Below are 15,952 nucleotides of genomic sequence, written 5' to 3'. Positions count from 1 at the left end.
GCGGAGCAAGAAACAAACAGTTTTAGCACAATCGCTATTTTAAATCCCTTCTTGAGGCACTGTTAGCCTGTTAGCATGTAGCAGTGTTAGGCCTGAAACACAGTCATACTGTATACATGAACACAAACTGTTCTAACTATGCAATCTGAATGCCAAATGCAATTAATACACTTAATACACCAAAATACACTTCAAGTGCGTTGAAATTACTATATAGCAGTTGTGAACATGAAAAATTTGCTGTGTGTCCTTTCAGTATTTCTGTGAGAAGCATTTAGCAATTTAAAAGTTAGCTAAACATTGTTTTACAACTTATTAGGTATTGAAGTTCCCCAAAACAATGAAAAACAAGCTTTAGGTCTTAAAAAAAAGGAATATTGTTTTTGAGTACAAGTATATTTACACTTCAATATAATGTAGTAATGCTAAATGTTAGCATACCACTTGCAATCAGTATCAGCAGCACAAAGCATGACACGTACTTAATCAAATCCTACTTTAATCACTTTTTTTTAAGATTTAGACATGACAAATATATCACAAACAAGGTTTTGCATTTTGTTTTTACATAATTTAGTTCAGAAACTAACACCCCTGAAAGTCGTTCTATAACTTGAGAAGAGTTTTCTCGTCTTATGAACTTGTATATATATTTTTACCTGGAGACTCTGACAGCTGTTCGTTTTTCTCTTCTCTCGTCTGGTAGTGTAATAAATGAGACCACAGCGCAGACTTTCCCTATTAACCAGGATAACAGCACACAGTGATTCCCAGCATTAGCTTGTATGTGTTTTAATGTGAAAAGCATTTCCATGTGTTTGTGTCTCACCTGTTTGACCTGTAGACCGTGGCTCCATATTCTCTCCAGCAGGTCACACAGACTGGCTATGAGTGTGTTCTCCTCCAGTCCAGTGATGTTCACCTCTCCATGTCCCAGTTCAACAGCCTCTCTGCCCATTTTCTCCACCAACATACGCTTGGTCTGAACATCCATTGATAAACAACATTAAAAACAACATACCAGACAATTCAATCTTGATTGAGTCTAAGGTCTTTAATGCAGCAGACAAGTGGGTCAGACTAATAACTATGCTTCCCACACTTCTTACCCAATGCATTTTTATGACCTGTCCAGCGGTTCACAACTACTAGATAAGGATATTAAAATCATTACACAGAATTGTATTGTACTAACTGTTTAATGAATACATGCATGTGATTGTACTACTTAGTCTAAAGTTGCATCCAGTGAGACTCTCAACAGACTGACTGATGTTATGAACAGTGACTTGAATTAAATTCTACTCTACAAAAAAATTCATGTCTAGCAGATGAACTATTTTAAAGCACAGGAATAATTTAATATTAAATATAATTTCATATTAATAATGTCTGTGCGCTAAAATATTCTGCTGAGAGTCACCGGACAGACTTGCAACAGACAGATTGATGTCTAAGATTGACAAAGATGACAAATATTAATGTCTAGCCAATTAAATATTTTAGGAGACAGAAATGTTTAATATGAAATATTTCATAATAATAATTTTGATGACAATTAATTTATTGTATTTATTTATTTGGTACTTTTAGGGATTTTTTTTATTATTATGTTATTTTTTATAATATAAATAAATAAATCATAATTTTCCACTTGATTGAATCAAGCAACTCTTAAAAAGTCGGAGTTGTACCACTAAAATTCTTGTCAATATGATAAGCCAAATATTTTTGGCCAAATAACCAACAAATGGGCAATATTATGATTATATGAAATTTTGTCAGAATTTTATTTTTTAATTAATTAATTTAGGTATCACAATATTATAACGCATCAAAAATGGATATTCATTTAAAGATCTGCTAAAAAATTAAGAATTTAATAATGATAAACAGCGTTTTTAAAGAATAATTGTAAGTAATTTTAAGAAATCACAGCAAATGCATTTGAATATGAAAAAGTGAGAAAATAATCTCGATGTCAATAAGTAAATAAATAAATAAACATCCAATATCGACTTAGAACCAACATTCTTAATTTCCAGGTATTCCATGGCAGTGGGAACCTTGTTAAAACACACACATTTGTGAACACACACAAAAACATCCATCTGTGCATATTAAACTCATCCTGACCTTCATTTTGCATTCTTTCAGTAAACCCTCCACAAACTTCCAGTTGGTCTGAGCGATGACCGCAGGGGACAGGTCTGATAGTTTGGGTTGTCTCAGGTTCTTCCCCAGGCTACGGGCCTCCTGCATGTACTTCTACACAAAGAGATCAGGACACAGACATTTAAAAGAGCAAAGTCACTTCAAAAGGTTTAATCTACCTCACATTCTTTACAGAAAACAAGATCTATTGGGGTTGATTATAAAGCAGAGGATTTTATTCTTTGTTGTGGGGTTTATGATTGCTGAGCGTCTGGGTCGGTAAGCGTTCACTACTCAAAGTCTGGTGTGTGGGAATATCCAGGGGCAGGATTGTGTGCAGCAGAGTTCAAAGGTCACTGTGTGTCTGAGGGGAGGAATCTGGGAGGGGTTTGTTGTGAGCATGTTAGGAATGTTTTAAGTCGGTCATATAATGGCAGGCCTCCACATACCAGACAGCAGGCCGAGAAGGACTTTTTAGGCGGTTTAATAGGTGGGGTGGCGCCTTATCCCACTCCCAGAAAGCCATAGAGTTCTGCAGGAGCAAACACCCCTCCACCTGCCGTGAGGTGGTATGGCCCACACAGCATACAATCATACACAGAAACCATGAAGAAACAATAGAAAAGGAAAGAAAAAAGCAGCATGCACATGAATGCAAGAAAAGACAAGCAAGAAGACACTTGAAAAAGAAAACGCAAGCTCAGAAATCAAAGAAAATAGAGACAAATGACGAAATGAGAACAGGCAAATTGACTAAAACCCCAAGAGGCCTTTGCATTAAGCATGATTCACCAGGAGCCATTTACAAGTCAAATTTCATGTAAATCACTTACAGCCCTGAAGACCATTTATGTGATTCAGACATCAAGAATCTGTGATTTATGGAGAATTACTGTCCATTACATTAACTAGAAGTAATAGCTCACTGAAAAAATTGTGTAAAATTCTTGAAATTAGAAATAAATGTTTCTTGAAGTGTTTTAATTCCTGTACAAATCATTCTTTTGAAAATCAATCAGCCAGTCTGATTTACAAAACTGGCCTGGATTATCAATTCAGAGATTCGGTTGTAATGGTAAATAACAACTTACAAAATATATGGGTTACTTAAGTTTTTTTATTTTAAAATTATTTATTTATTCTAATTATATATATATTTTTGATATTTTCATATTTAATTGAATTTGAATTTGAATTGCTGCGCTCTTTTGTCAATGTCGGCTAACTAAACAAATAAATGAGTTTACTTAAAGCTTAATTTAAGCTCTCATCTAATATTTATATTTGAATTACTGAAAACAGTTTTTAATTGTACTAATTTTAGTTAATACCAATGGAAAAGAGCGACAGTTTTAGTTTTCAAAATAACTTCTTTTGTGTTCCATGGAAGAAAGTAAGTCTTACAGGCTTGGAACAACATGAAGGTGAATTAAACAGATTTATCATTTTTTACTTTGTGATTCTGCCAACGATCAGCTTTATCTACCATCTGACAAATAAGACCCTTGGAAGGCACCAGTATAAAAAGAGATGGAGGAAGTAAAAAGACTCAAGATGGAAGGAGATAACAAGTCTGTGCTAATCAGAGGCTGCACACAGAACAAGATAAAGAGAAAGGAGGAGAGACGGTGAAGAGGAAGAGAGCTGCAGTCGTACCTCTTTGAGGTCGTTGTCCAGCATCAGATGGTCGTTGTGCTGTCTGTGACGGTCCACTCTGCGCTGGGTCGAGCATGTGCGGTTAGACCACCTGATCAAAGAGAGATTCCATTAGTGAAGTGTGACTAAAAACAGATGGATTGCAGCATCTGTTGTAGTTTAAAACAGAGCTTTAGAACTAATATTGACACTGAAGAGTTACATGCCCCACACTGAACAGTCAATCTCTTCTAACAGTGTTGAGGACTCACTTGTTGTTGGTGGGCCCTGAGGCGAGCACATCAGCCTGTAGTTTGGGGAAGAAGCCCTGCTGGTATTTTCCTTGACCAATCTTCATATCCAGCAGGTGAGGATGGATGGCTGTGTGGTCCATCTTTCTCAGCCGCTGCTCTATGGCCTGGGCTGGAGACGAGAAACACAGCTCGAGTGAGAGGGTTTGTGTTGAGTCTTAGAAGTGTTGAAGCTACAAAACACTTCAGAATATTCACTGATAATAAATAATAAGCTTGAGGCTAGACTTCCACATGGCCAAATAAAAGTATTTCTGAGCAATCTGTGTGAGTGGCTTGTTTTTCAAAATAATATTAAGATTCAAAAAGTTCAAAATAAGAAAATAATATCAATAGGAAAAATAAGAATAAATAACCAAAGGTCATAATAAATAACTGATAAATAATAAATATTATATCTATTATTATAATGTACCTTATATAATAATAATAGAAAGCATAACCAATAAGTATTATTTATTAAGAATAAGAAAATATTAATTATTATTGTTGTGCTCATAAATTAAGTTTTTTTTATAAATTTAAGTATAACAGTTTTGTACAGACAGCTTCCAATAAATGGAAACAATTACCATGCAATTTACAATCACTCTACCTGACTTCCAGATTGACATATTGTTTTTTGAAAATGTTGGGCATCTTTTAAAGGGCATATGTGGGGCAGCTTGCCAGATTTTTTGAAGTGCAGAACAGCATGGAGCATCCATCTGCTGGTGACAAGAGATTATTGACCTAACAATGGTACTGAGGGCTGAGCGAGCAGAACCACACTCAACAATATTCAGCGCACATACACACACAGGCTTCCCCAAGATGACACAATACAGCCACGCCAGGCACCCCTTCTTTTCTTTTCAGCAATCTGGCAGCCTTTCAAAAGCGCTCCATTCATATGACTCATTTGAGGACACACTCTTCACTTCTTTTATTCTGCGCTCCTCATTTTTCAAAACACTTCTGCCGTCTCTCTTTCTCCCCCCGTCTCCTCGACCCATCAGCCGCCCTCTTGAACTGTCACTCTCTATAATCATTTGGGCACATATGCAGCAGCTTTTTTTTTTCTACAGGCTTCATTAAAATTGAAATACACAATTTGTAGTGACAGATAAATGACTGGGGAATCACCATTGGTTCAGAAAGAGAATGATGAAAGGTGCTCTGCCGAGGATGCGATTGCACAAAAATGCGAAGACATTTTCAATGCAGCAAAAAACAACGATTTTCAGAATCTGTTTCATCGCATTGCACTCCTTTTTACTTGCACACAACCGTACAAAGTTTAGGGGTTTTATTTTTTAATTAATATTTTATTTTTATTTTATCAAGGATGCATTAAACTGACAACAAAAGTCACTTATAAAGATATTTATAAAGTTACAAAAAAATGCTGGTCTTTTTTCTGTTTCCTATAATAATATTCTATTGATAATAAATTAATAATTATATTATTGAACCCTAAATCAAACATATTAGAATGATTTCTGAAGGATAAAGCATGTCACACAGAAAATAACTGCATCATAGAAATAAATTACATTTTAAAAAATAATTAAAAATATCTATTTATTTCTTTTTTTTTTTTTATAAAGAATCACTGGTTGAGTCAGAGATCAACACGTCGAGCAATGTTTTGAAAATTATTAGTAGTAGAAACCTGAAATGGCTTAAACAATTGACTTTGCACATTAAATCTTAATAAGACATCAAATACATTTTACTTTATTATTATGAGAGGTCGATCTCAATGTTTCTTACCTGACTCTTTGAGGAAGGTGCATTTCTGGTAAACACGATGAGCGCAAGCTGGGTGCGCGAACATTGAGAGACGGGCCTTCTCAATGCGTCCGTCAAAACAACTCGAAGGAGGGGCTCCTTCTCCTCCCACTGAGAAATTATCTTATTGTCATGAAGGTGGCAACATTTGCGTTTCGATAAAATGGGACAGGAAGGGCAAGTCGGTTCCGGCTGGATCCGAAGGAATGAGGCCTAAAGAGAAATCAAATGAAAGAGGTACCATCTGAAAACTTTTGATGAAAACTCTGCTACAAGACCAAGACAAAAGGGCCGAACTAAACTACAAACAAAAACATTAAGAACGTAGTTTTACTAATAAGTGTGTAGAATGTAAGTCACCTTGTCAAAGTTGTGCATTTGCTCTCTATTGGTCAGCCAGGACTCCAAATCTGGCGAGTTCTGGATCACCAACGACTCGTAGTCCGCGAACATTGTGGCAAAGCGTGCAGCGAACACCTCCCTCAGCTGCACGTTCAGTTTAGCGTTCCTCAGCTCCTCTTCCTCGACAGGAGACCTTCCTCCAACTCCCTCCCCCTACAGCTTTCTGCCCCGCTGCCAATGCCTCCAGACGGGCCACTTTCACCCCTGTCCTTTTGGGCCAGAGCCTGCAGACGCTCCAGAGTCGGGTTGCCCTGAAGAAGCTCCAGCACGTCCAGCGCCTCTCCACCGAGGTTGCCGTTCTTTCGGTCATCTACCAACTCACTCAGTGATGTGCTCTTCAGTTCCTTCTCCAGCACGGAGGTCTGCGAGCTCACAGCTGGTTCAGAGGAGGTGTTGCCCCCCTCAGGAGACAAACCAAAACTTAGCAATACCTCACTGAGTTCCTGGATGAATTCGGTCTTGTTGGGGAACTGAGGGAAGTCTTCAGGTAACTCGATGTAGTGGTTGTCGATGTCAACAAAACACAGGTTCGCCTGAGGAGAGAAAGAAGCCAAGCAAATTAACATTTACGTGGCTTCAAGACACACATCGAAGTCTGCAATTGTAGGAGTTCAAGTTTTGCTGTGCAATACTTTTATTATTTGTTATTAAGATGTCACCAGGCTGATTTTTCTGCAATTACACTTCAGCCTGAAGTATAATGCAACATTAAACAATAATGCTGTGACAAAGGAAATTTGTTTGTGTGTGTGTATAAATGGATTAATGACAAATGAGTGTTTTTAAATGCTTTGAAGTAAAACATTTTAAAATGTACTTTATTATATATACAGTCAAACCAAAAATTATTCTAAGTACATATAACTATGTACTTATATTTAATTCAACCTAATTTATTACCTACCTTTCTATCAAAGTTATCTGACATTATCAAGAGGAATTTGTTCTGACAATAATATAATATAATATAATATAATATAATATAATATTTTAATTTATGAAATTAAATTTTTGAAATGTTTTATTTAGTATAATAATAAATTAATTTTATACCAAAAGTTAATGGTTCTTGGTTAAAAAAACAAAAAAATTAATCCAAAATAATTGCCTGGCAAACTAATCACTACATGAACATGAAGATTACATTATAAGCCAACTTCATTGTGATGTGCCAAACAAAAAATTGTCCAAAACAAATGCATGCTGGGAAATTACAGTATTCAACGGAAATCATCAGCTGTACTGACCTAATAACATAAGCCAACATCTGGAATTAGGTTAAATCAATCCAGTGGATCATTAGAAATCTCACTGTGTGACACACTGATGGTCAGTCACATGCAGTGCAGCTCATGCAGTCAAAACGCCCTCAAGTGAGTGTGTGAGAGTGACCTTGTTACTGTAAAAATAAATCACTCGAGCAGAACTATCCGTTCTGTCAGGCCACAATGCTGACAGCCTGTCACAAACCAGCATTCGCTCCAGTATGTATGTGTTAGACCCAGCTAAATTAAAACACTACATATTTTTTCCTATTAAAAATTCGAATAACTTTTGGTTCGGTCTTCATTTCATATGAGTGCACATAATTTGAAATGTGTGTCAGATTTCTTTATGTGGCCATTTTTTAACGTCTCCTTTCACACTGCGACATGAACATGAGTGTGTGCATATATGTTTATGCAAATGTAGGTTTGTCTTGTGCTGTAAACATGCATCTAACACTCATTGCATACTAATACTGTTACTGATCAGAAGAATCCTGTTCTAAAATGGGTAAAACAATGGACAAGAGCTGAAGCATAATAATTTAACTAAATGTCACTGTTAGCCATTCTTCAAGTGCTGTTACACAAGGACATATCAGAAAACCTCAAGAGGTTTTAAAGCAAGGAAACGGTTGTGAGGAGAGCTGTATTCAGCCTCAAGAGATGCCTACGGAAATGGCATCCCAAAATACCTTGTAACAAGGTCAGTTTAAAAAAGATTGTGGATGAGGCAAAATCTAAATAACAATTGATAATCATTTTATTGCATCGATTATATTTCTCAGTATATATGTGCTCTGCATTTTAATGATTTTTATAAGATAATTATTTCTATTATTAGTTAACAAATGGACATAAGAGACGTTTTTCAAAAATATTTCAGATTCCCACCGACCCCCAATCTTTTAAACAGTAACTTACACAAGCAAACAGAAACACAAAAGTGATGCAGTAAAATGGAAACCCATGTTGTTTCCCCAAAATGAGCCACCTCCTCTCTTGTTCCCCTTCGATCTCGTTCTAGATGCCATAAGTCTTTTTTTCTGGGTCAGAGTGACTTCAAACAGAATGCATAGCAGGAAATCTGGATGCTGAGTTACGGAAAATGGGATTTAGGGATGAGGATGTGGGGAAGCCTTGCAGCCTCCAGATGGGCAAACCATGAATAAATAACCTCTGCTAAGAATTCTGATCCTAATGCAACATTAGTATCTGAAGCTAATGTAACACATCAGACATGAAAGCACTGTGTTCACTCTAAGAAATTAGAGGGAAACCAGGACTGTAAAAGAAGAGCCTCATACTCCTCAGGCTATTTTCAGCAAAGGCCTCTGGTGCTTTTGAGGGCATTCTAATACGCAGATCAGCCATCGTCACCAGCCAATCAGGCTCCAAAGTTATAAAGCCTCTTAAAAAAACAGCCCACTTGACGGAGGCATCCACATGCCAGGGATTTCTAAGAGGCTGTGGTGAGAAAAAGTGTGTGAATGTGTAGGTTTGTGCAGGTTACCTCTTGAGGCAGCTCTAGTTTAGAGCGGTCCGTGCCCTCTTTAGACTGCAGGCCCATGAGATACGGCACAGGGGCGTCCAGGAAGTGCAGAAGTGAAGCAGGAAGGATGGGCACATACACATGCTGCCACTGGAACGGGAACAGCAACGTTGTGATTCCTTCTGCAACCACCATGAGCCTCTGGTAATCTAGATGCACACAGACAAAAAGACAAGTCAAAACAACTTCAAATGACAAAAAAAAAAGAAATAAACGATAGGGAAATCGAATAAAAAACGTTTTACTTTTTGTAATGTCTATTTGAAGCTTTCTCAAAACATTCTCAGACAAATTTGATATGTGATTAATTTGTGAAGTATATTAACTAAATAAATTTTTTGATCACTTCCCCACATCCCCAGTATATAGTTGTTTTTTTGTCAATATAAAAGGTAATTATTGTTTTACCTAATATAGTACATATATATATATATATGAAGATTGTAACCATAAATTAAGACGAAATTCCTAAAACTGAATCTGTTTTTCTGAATCATCAAAGTCATTTTTCTACTTTCCTTTGGCACTTGATGATGGTTCAGTCTGTACCCAATTAAGTTAGATGAAAAGCAACTTGTCACATAATACTCTATGGTGGACTTACTAAAACAGGGCAATGTTATTATTAATAGATGTTTCTCATAAAAATATCATCATTTGTTTATATGGAGAACAGTCAGAGGAATTCATTAGCGTGTGTATCAGCTTGTGTTTACTGAAAAGCATATGTGCTGCAAAAGGGTAATGTAATATTCATTAGGCTCCTCCACATTCACTAAGTCTCCACATCAAAGGCCCTGCAAAGATGCACTTGCCAGCATCAAAACTCAAATTGAAATGCTTAAATAAGAGATTAACTGATCTGCATACAGTGAATACTTGAGTCAAACACAAACAGCCATTGATATAAAAGTAGAGCTTGCCATGTGGTTTATACATTTGAAATGGAATTAATTAAACCACATAATTATCATTGTATTGAGACCATTAATCATTAGAAAGACACATAAAGTCAATATATAGTTTGGAAACTGTCTGTCTATATAAGTCTATATAAGTTTTGTATTTATTATATCATGTAATAATAGTTAAGAAAAAATACAATTAAATAAAGAAAGAAAACCAAACTAAATAAAACAAAAGCACTATGCACCAAACAAAAGCAAACAAACCCATGTGAAAGCAAATTGTAATGAACAAAACAAACGAAACCAGGCACAACCAAACAAAACCAAGCCAAATTAAAGCAAACAATTCCAAACAAAACCGATTGAAACAAAAGGAAATGAAACATTCTAAACCGAACTAATATGAACAAAACCAGTCGAAACCAAACAGAATGAAAGCTAACAAAGCAAGACCAAAAGCCAAAATAAAGCAAAACCGAACAAAACCAAATGAAACGAGCGCAACACAAAAAAAATCACATGAAACAGGTGAAACCAAATGAAAGCAAACAAAAAGAGAAACTAAACAAGTATTAACAAAACAAACAAAAGCAAAAAAAGATATATATAAACATACAAAACCAACCACAAGTGGATAAATCTGGACTAGGCAGGTGCAGACAAAGAAGACCAAACAAAACAAAAACACATTTCCTGAGCTAAAACTGTAGGTTTCTTACCTTGTGAGTAGAGAAGGATCTGCATCTCTAGTAGGACACATGTAAAAATCTGCACCAGATTTTCCACCCCCAACAACTGGAAGGCCTTACTCAGTGGGAAATCAGCCAATGGCAGCTCCCCGACACCAGGCCTCTGGCACAGGATAGGTTCATACACTCCGTGGAACTTTAAAGAGCGTCCAGGTGGCGGCAAAGGTACTTCATAGAGGATGTTGTAGATGTAGCTTTCCAAAGGAAGTGGGGGTGGCTGATTGGAGATGACAGCGCGGTGCACCTGGGACAGGAAGCGTTTACAGGCGTGCATGAAGGGCATGGGCGTGATTAGACACATAGCTTTGGACACGTACAGAGTGTCGCGAACAGAATCGTAGCCTTCACCGGAGCAGCCACAGCTTCTGCGGCCCCCTTGTGAGGAGGAAGTTGAGGAAGGAGACTCAACTTCATCCAGGCTGCTGGCTAAAGAGTCCATACTAGAGGAGGATGAGGATGATGAGGAAGAGGATGATGACGAAGGGCAGTTATGGGCAGATGCATTATGCTCTGCTTGGTGCATCTGGTGTAGCGTCTGCATGGCAGAGCAGATCTGAGGACTGGTCACCTCCTCGTAGAAGGTGTGAACGAAACCATACGTGCGAGATCCGTCTTCTCTTGTGATTAGGAACGAGTGGAACTGTGGGGTACGACTGTCACGCTGTGTTCGGAATGACAGACCTTTGGGCATGCAGAGCTGAAGAGAAAGAGAAAGAGAGAGAAAATGACTTGTTGCTTCAGTAACTACACATTTATTAATGTGGCCTTTACTGTGCAATTTTATATATGCAGGACTTCTACTGTTTACATTTTCAGCAACATCAAAAAACAAAGTTAGCCTAAGCACTCCACTGAAGGAAAAAAAAAATATTAACATGAGCACAAAAAAGTACCAAACCAAAGTACCAGGTTTTCTTTTTCTTATTTTGTAAATATTTATCTGGTTGTTTGCTCGGCTATATAAATAGATATGAACAACAAAATTTGGTCCAGCTTTTAAATAAATAAATATTTACAAGCTTGTGAACTGGAGCTTTTATTATTATTATAATTATTATTATTATTATTATTATTATTATTATTATTATTATATGTGAAGAGACTGTTGCCAGAAGACAGAAAGCCAAACACATTATATGTTTTGGATGATTGATTTTCCTCTTACTCTGCTTTACTTTAATGGATGTACAGTGAGAGATGGCACCTGTTAAAGGTTGTCTGGTCAATATATTTAATACATGCAGTACATTCCTCAAGATTTTATACAAATTACAGGGGAGCAATTCACTTCATTCATTTGTTACTACGTAAAGTCTTATAAACACAAAATATTGCGTTGATAAAAAAGGTGTACAGTACATTTTCGGCATGTTTTCTTCACTACACAGGGCAAAAATTTAATGCTTTTGCACCTACTCTTTTACTTCGCTCGTTTACGCAGCACCATGCTGCTCACACATGCAGTGTGAATATTGTAACTTGTTAACATGTTATCAAAATAAAGTGTCACTCAAATGCCAGCTAAAATATGCAAGAACTGGAACAATAGAAAAAAGGAGGGAGAGAGAGAGAGAAAAAGGACAGAGAACAAAAGATTGCAGGAGTGAAAAGAGCCAAGAGTGGAACTGAAAAATCAAAGTAATCACCGTGGGAATTTTATCCAGACCTTGGAGGACTGAGAACTGAAATGAAGTTCTGTGATTGCAAGCTGTCTTTCAAGCACTTTGAATGTGTGTTTGTGTAGTTTTATGTGCAAACCTCTGTAGACAGGAGACTGGCCTTGAAAGATGACTAAACAGGAACGTCATTACGTTTTTTTCTTCTTTTTTTTTCTCAAATGATGTGAAGCCACCATGACTGGCAGCACTGAACACTTCAGATGTTCCTTTTACAGAGCAAGAACATGCACAATGAGCCGTTTCCATGCTGATGTAAGCAGAGAGCCTGGGTTAAATAATTGATGCTGGTGTCACTAATGCCAAGCACCCGTTTACGTTTGCTGATGGAAAAAACGACCTTGCAGCACAGAAACGATAGGTCAGAGGTTTTCGTTACCTCTGCATGCTCTGGGACGGTAACACAAACCCTTCAGCTGATCACTGCATGCAACCACAGAGTGAGTGAGAGTCTCTGTGTACACGTTATGACACTCCAAATCAATGCAGATACAGATCTTTCTTATGACTAATGTGAGAAATATTGAAACTGTGTGTGGGAACCTTTATTTGAAACCGAAAACAAACAAGTTTAGATAAGTCGGACATGATAAATTTATTATCAAGTCTCAGCATGCTCTGAAAGGCAAGTGTCCCAGACGTACTTAAAAAAAAAAAAAAAAACATTACAAAAAGCACAACATCAAAAAACAAACAGACGCAAAAACAATAATAAAACATAAAATAAATGAATACACAAGATAAAACATAAAACAAAATAAAACAATAGAATGATACAAAACAAAAAGAATGAAACAAACAAAAACAAAACTCTAAAACTAAAATAAACACACAAAATAAGAATAATAAACTAAATAAAACTCCAAACAAAACACAAAACAACAGAATGACACAAAAAATAATGAAACAAAACTCTAAAACAAAAGGGGAAAAAATAAGATTGCAGAAAACAAGCACAAAACTAATTGCATGATATAAAACAAAAGAATTATATAAAACATTAAAAACATTCAAATCACTGCTGGAGGTAATAAATCAAAGGCGTAAACCAAAGAGGTAAAGGTTTCAAGTACTGAAGTCACTTACCATGTTGACAGCATCCTGGTCAAATGGGTTGCACTCGATGTTCTCTGGGTAGTGGGCAAGCACTTTAGATTTAAAGGTCCTTTTGAGGGGGCTCTGGTCAAAGTTTTCCCCTGCAGAGAGAAAATTAATAAGTATTAAGGAGAGTAGAGGATTGGAAACATCTTTTAAAATATTCATACGCTTTAAAATGCAAAAGCTATGGTACAAGTGCTGAATTTTTATACATGGTCGTAAATAAGAAGAGGTTTGTCATGGGTCTAAGCTACACTCCATTAAACTGATAAAAGTTTCATGGTTTTGCCACTAAACTGCAAGGCCTTTTGAGAGGATGGATATCCAAGTAAACAAGTTACATCTGCTTAGTTGTATGGAACCGTAAGGTGTTTACTTGAATGTACATTTCAACATAGAGATAAATAAATCTTACATTACTCTAACACACATTTCACACCTTCTTTTGATAGCTTAATAACTTGTTGAAACAAACATTGCTGTGACATGTTTATTACAACTCTCTCAGGTACGTTGGACAGAATAATCCACTTGGATTTCCCATGTAAATGTGACCCAGATAAGACACCTGTCTCTGAGGGGATAGTATTGGTCTTAGCAGGATTCCTCACCCTTTAATCTCAACATACATACAAACACATCTGGGTTTGTTCACCAATATCAGCAGCATTCACTCTTATGCAACTTATGCAAAAGAATTTAGCATGGTAATGGATACGACAATGTTAATGTATTTGGTCCCAGTGGAATAAATCTACTATGCTGCTGAATTGCTGCTGCTGGTTATTGCTGTTGTTGTAGATTATTGCTGTTGCTTCAGCAAAGCAAGTACAGCAACTTGCTATTCATAAGCTGATATGGTGCTGCGAGTATTAAGACATACTGCTGCTGCACAAATAGCATATAAATTAACCCATAGCAGATCTATACAGGTGGAGCTGGGGAAGGTGGAGGATTTCAGAGTTTCAAAAGGGTTTCAAGGCACTGCAAACTGCTCTAGCAAATGCTAACCATTTAAATGTAAAGCAGCAAGCTCATTGGCTGCATATGTGACATGAACCAATCAGCTTGAACCAAGTAGTTTAACGCTGTGAATATCATTAGTTTGCGTTAACGACCCATCAGCATGCGCCATCTAGAGTTTCATGACAGAGCCTGGCATAAATAAATGTTGATAACCGTCTCAAATATTGTGAACAGTCTGTTTGAATTGGGAAAAAGGCTATTGGGAAGTCATGGCCTGGTGGTTAGAGGGTTTAACTCCTAACCCTAAGGTTGTGGGTTCGAATCTCAATACCATGACTGAGGTGCCCTTGAGCAAGGCACTGAACCCCCAACTGCTACCCGGGCGCAGTGACATAAATGGCTGCCCACTGCTCCGGGTGTGCGTTCACGGTGTGTGTATGTTCACTGCTGTGTGTGCGCACTTTGGATGGGTTAAATGAAGAGCACAAATTCGGAGTATGGGTCACCATACTTGGCTGAATGTCACGTCACTTTCACGGTCACTTTTTTATATAAATATATAATAAATTAACTAATATTTTATATATGTACATTATATATATATATATATATATATATATATATATATATATATATATATATATATATATATATATATATATATATATATGCACAATATGTTTAGAATATCAAATTAATTTTAAGATTTATTTTAGTGAATCATAAGCAGAAAAGTAGATTTATAGTTAGCGGTTTTGCTTTAATATTGAAAACTATTTATATTTCAGTTTCATACTTTGGTTATTGCTTTCAAGAGTTATTGTTATTATCATATGCTCATTTAAATTTGCAAATTTTTTAAAAGATAACGTTGGGTAAAAATATGGAATATCCAATTAAATTATAGGAAAGACTGTTTATCAAAACAGTATTAAAGGGATTTTCAAACTATTTACATATTTGAACCTATATTTTTCAATTGAGCACTAAGGCTTGACATGTTTAGAGTGCATTTTTACCACTACACTACAGTTATATTTGTATTATTAAATGTATATAAAAAATTAAAATGCATCAATAACCACATTTGTTTAGGGAAAATATAAAGGTTCAAATCACACACAAGTTGGCACACAATGATGGTCTAAAAACAAGAGGGAGGCACTGTCACTTTCTACCATCATGAACGCAACAGTTTCATGAGAAACAGTTGCTTTTCTGGATCAGTGCATGCTACTGTGCCTTAAACAGGCCGACACATGCAGCCCGTGGTGTTAGATGAAAACAGCATAGCTTTGACAGCAAAAACAAGCAGGAACACCGATTGGAAAAAGCGCCATGAAAAGCATGTGTCATGCAGGATTTGGATCTGATCAGAGTTCAAATGCAAATTTTAATCAAATGAATGTGAAGCAGAGAACATGTGTGCAGTTAGCATAAAAATATAAACAAGACAACTAACT

At 36.5% G+C, this 15,952-nt stretch overlaps 1 pseudogene; it reads right to left on the bottom strand.

The window, feature by feature from the left end:
* The window catches only part of LOC113056883 (DENN domain-containing protein 5B-like), a 30,441-nt pseudogene that overhangs the window by 684 nt on the left and 13,805 nt on the right, over positions 1-15,952 (bottom strand).

The sequence above is a fragment of the Carassius auratus genome, chromosome 4 (assembly GCF_003368295.1).
Source record: "Carassius auratus strain Wakin chromosome 4, ASM336829v1, whole genome shotgun sequence".
In the NCBI taxonomy this organism is placed as follows: Eukaryota; Metazoa; Chordata; class Actinopteri; order Cypriniformes; family Cyprinidae; genus Carassius; species Carassius auratus.
Note: the sequence above shows the minus strand (reverse complement) of the source record. Positions and strands in the feature narration are given on the sequence as shown.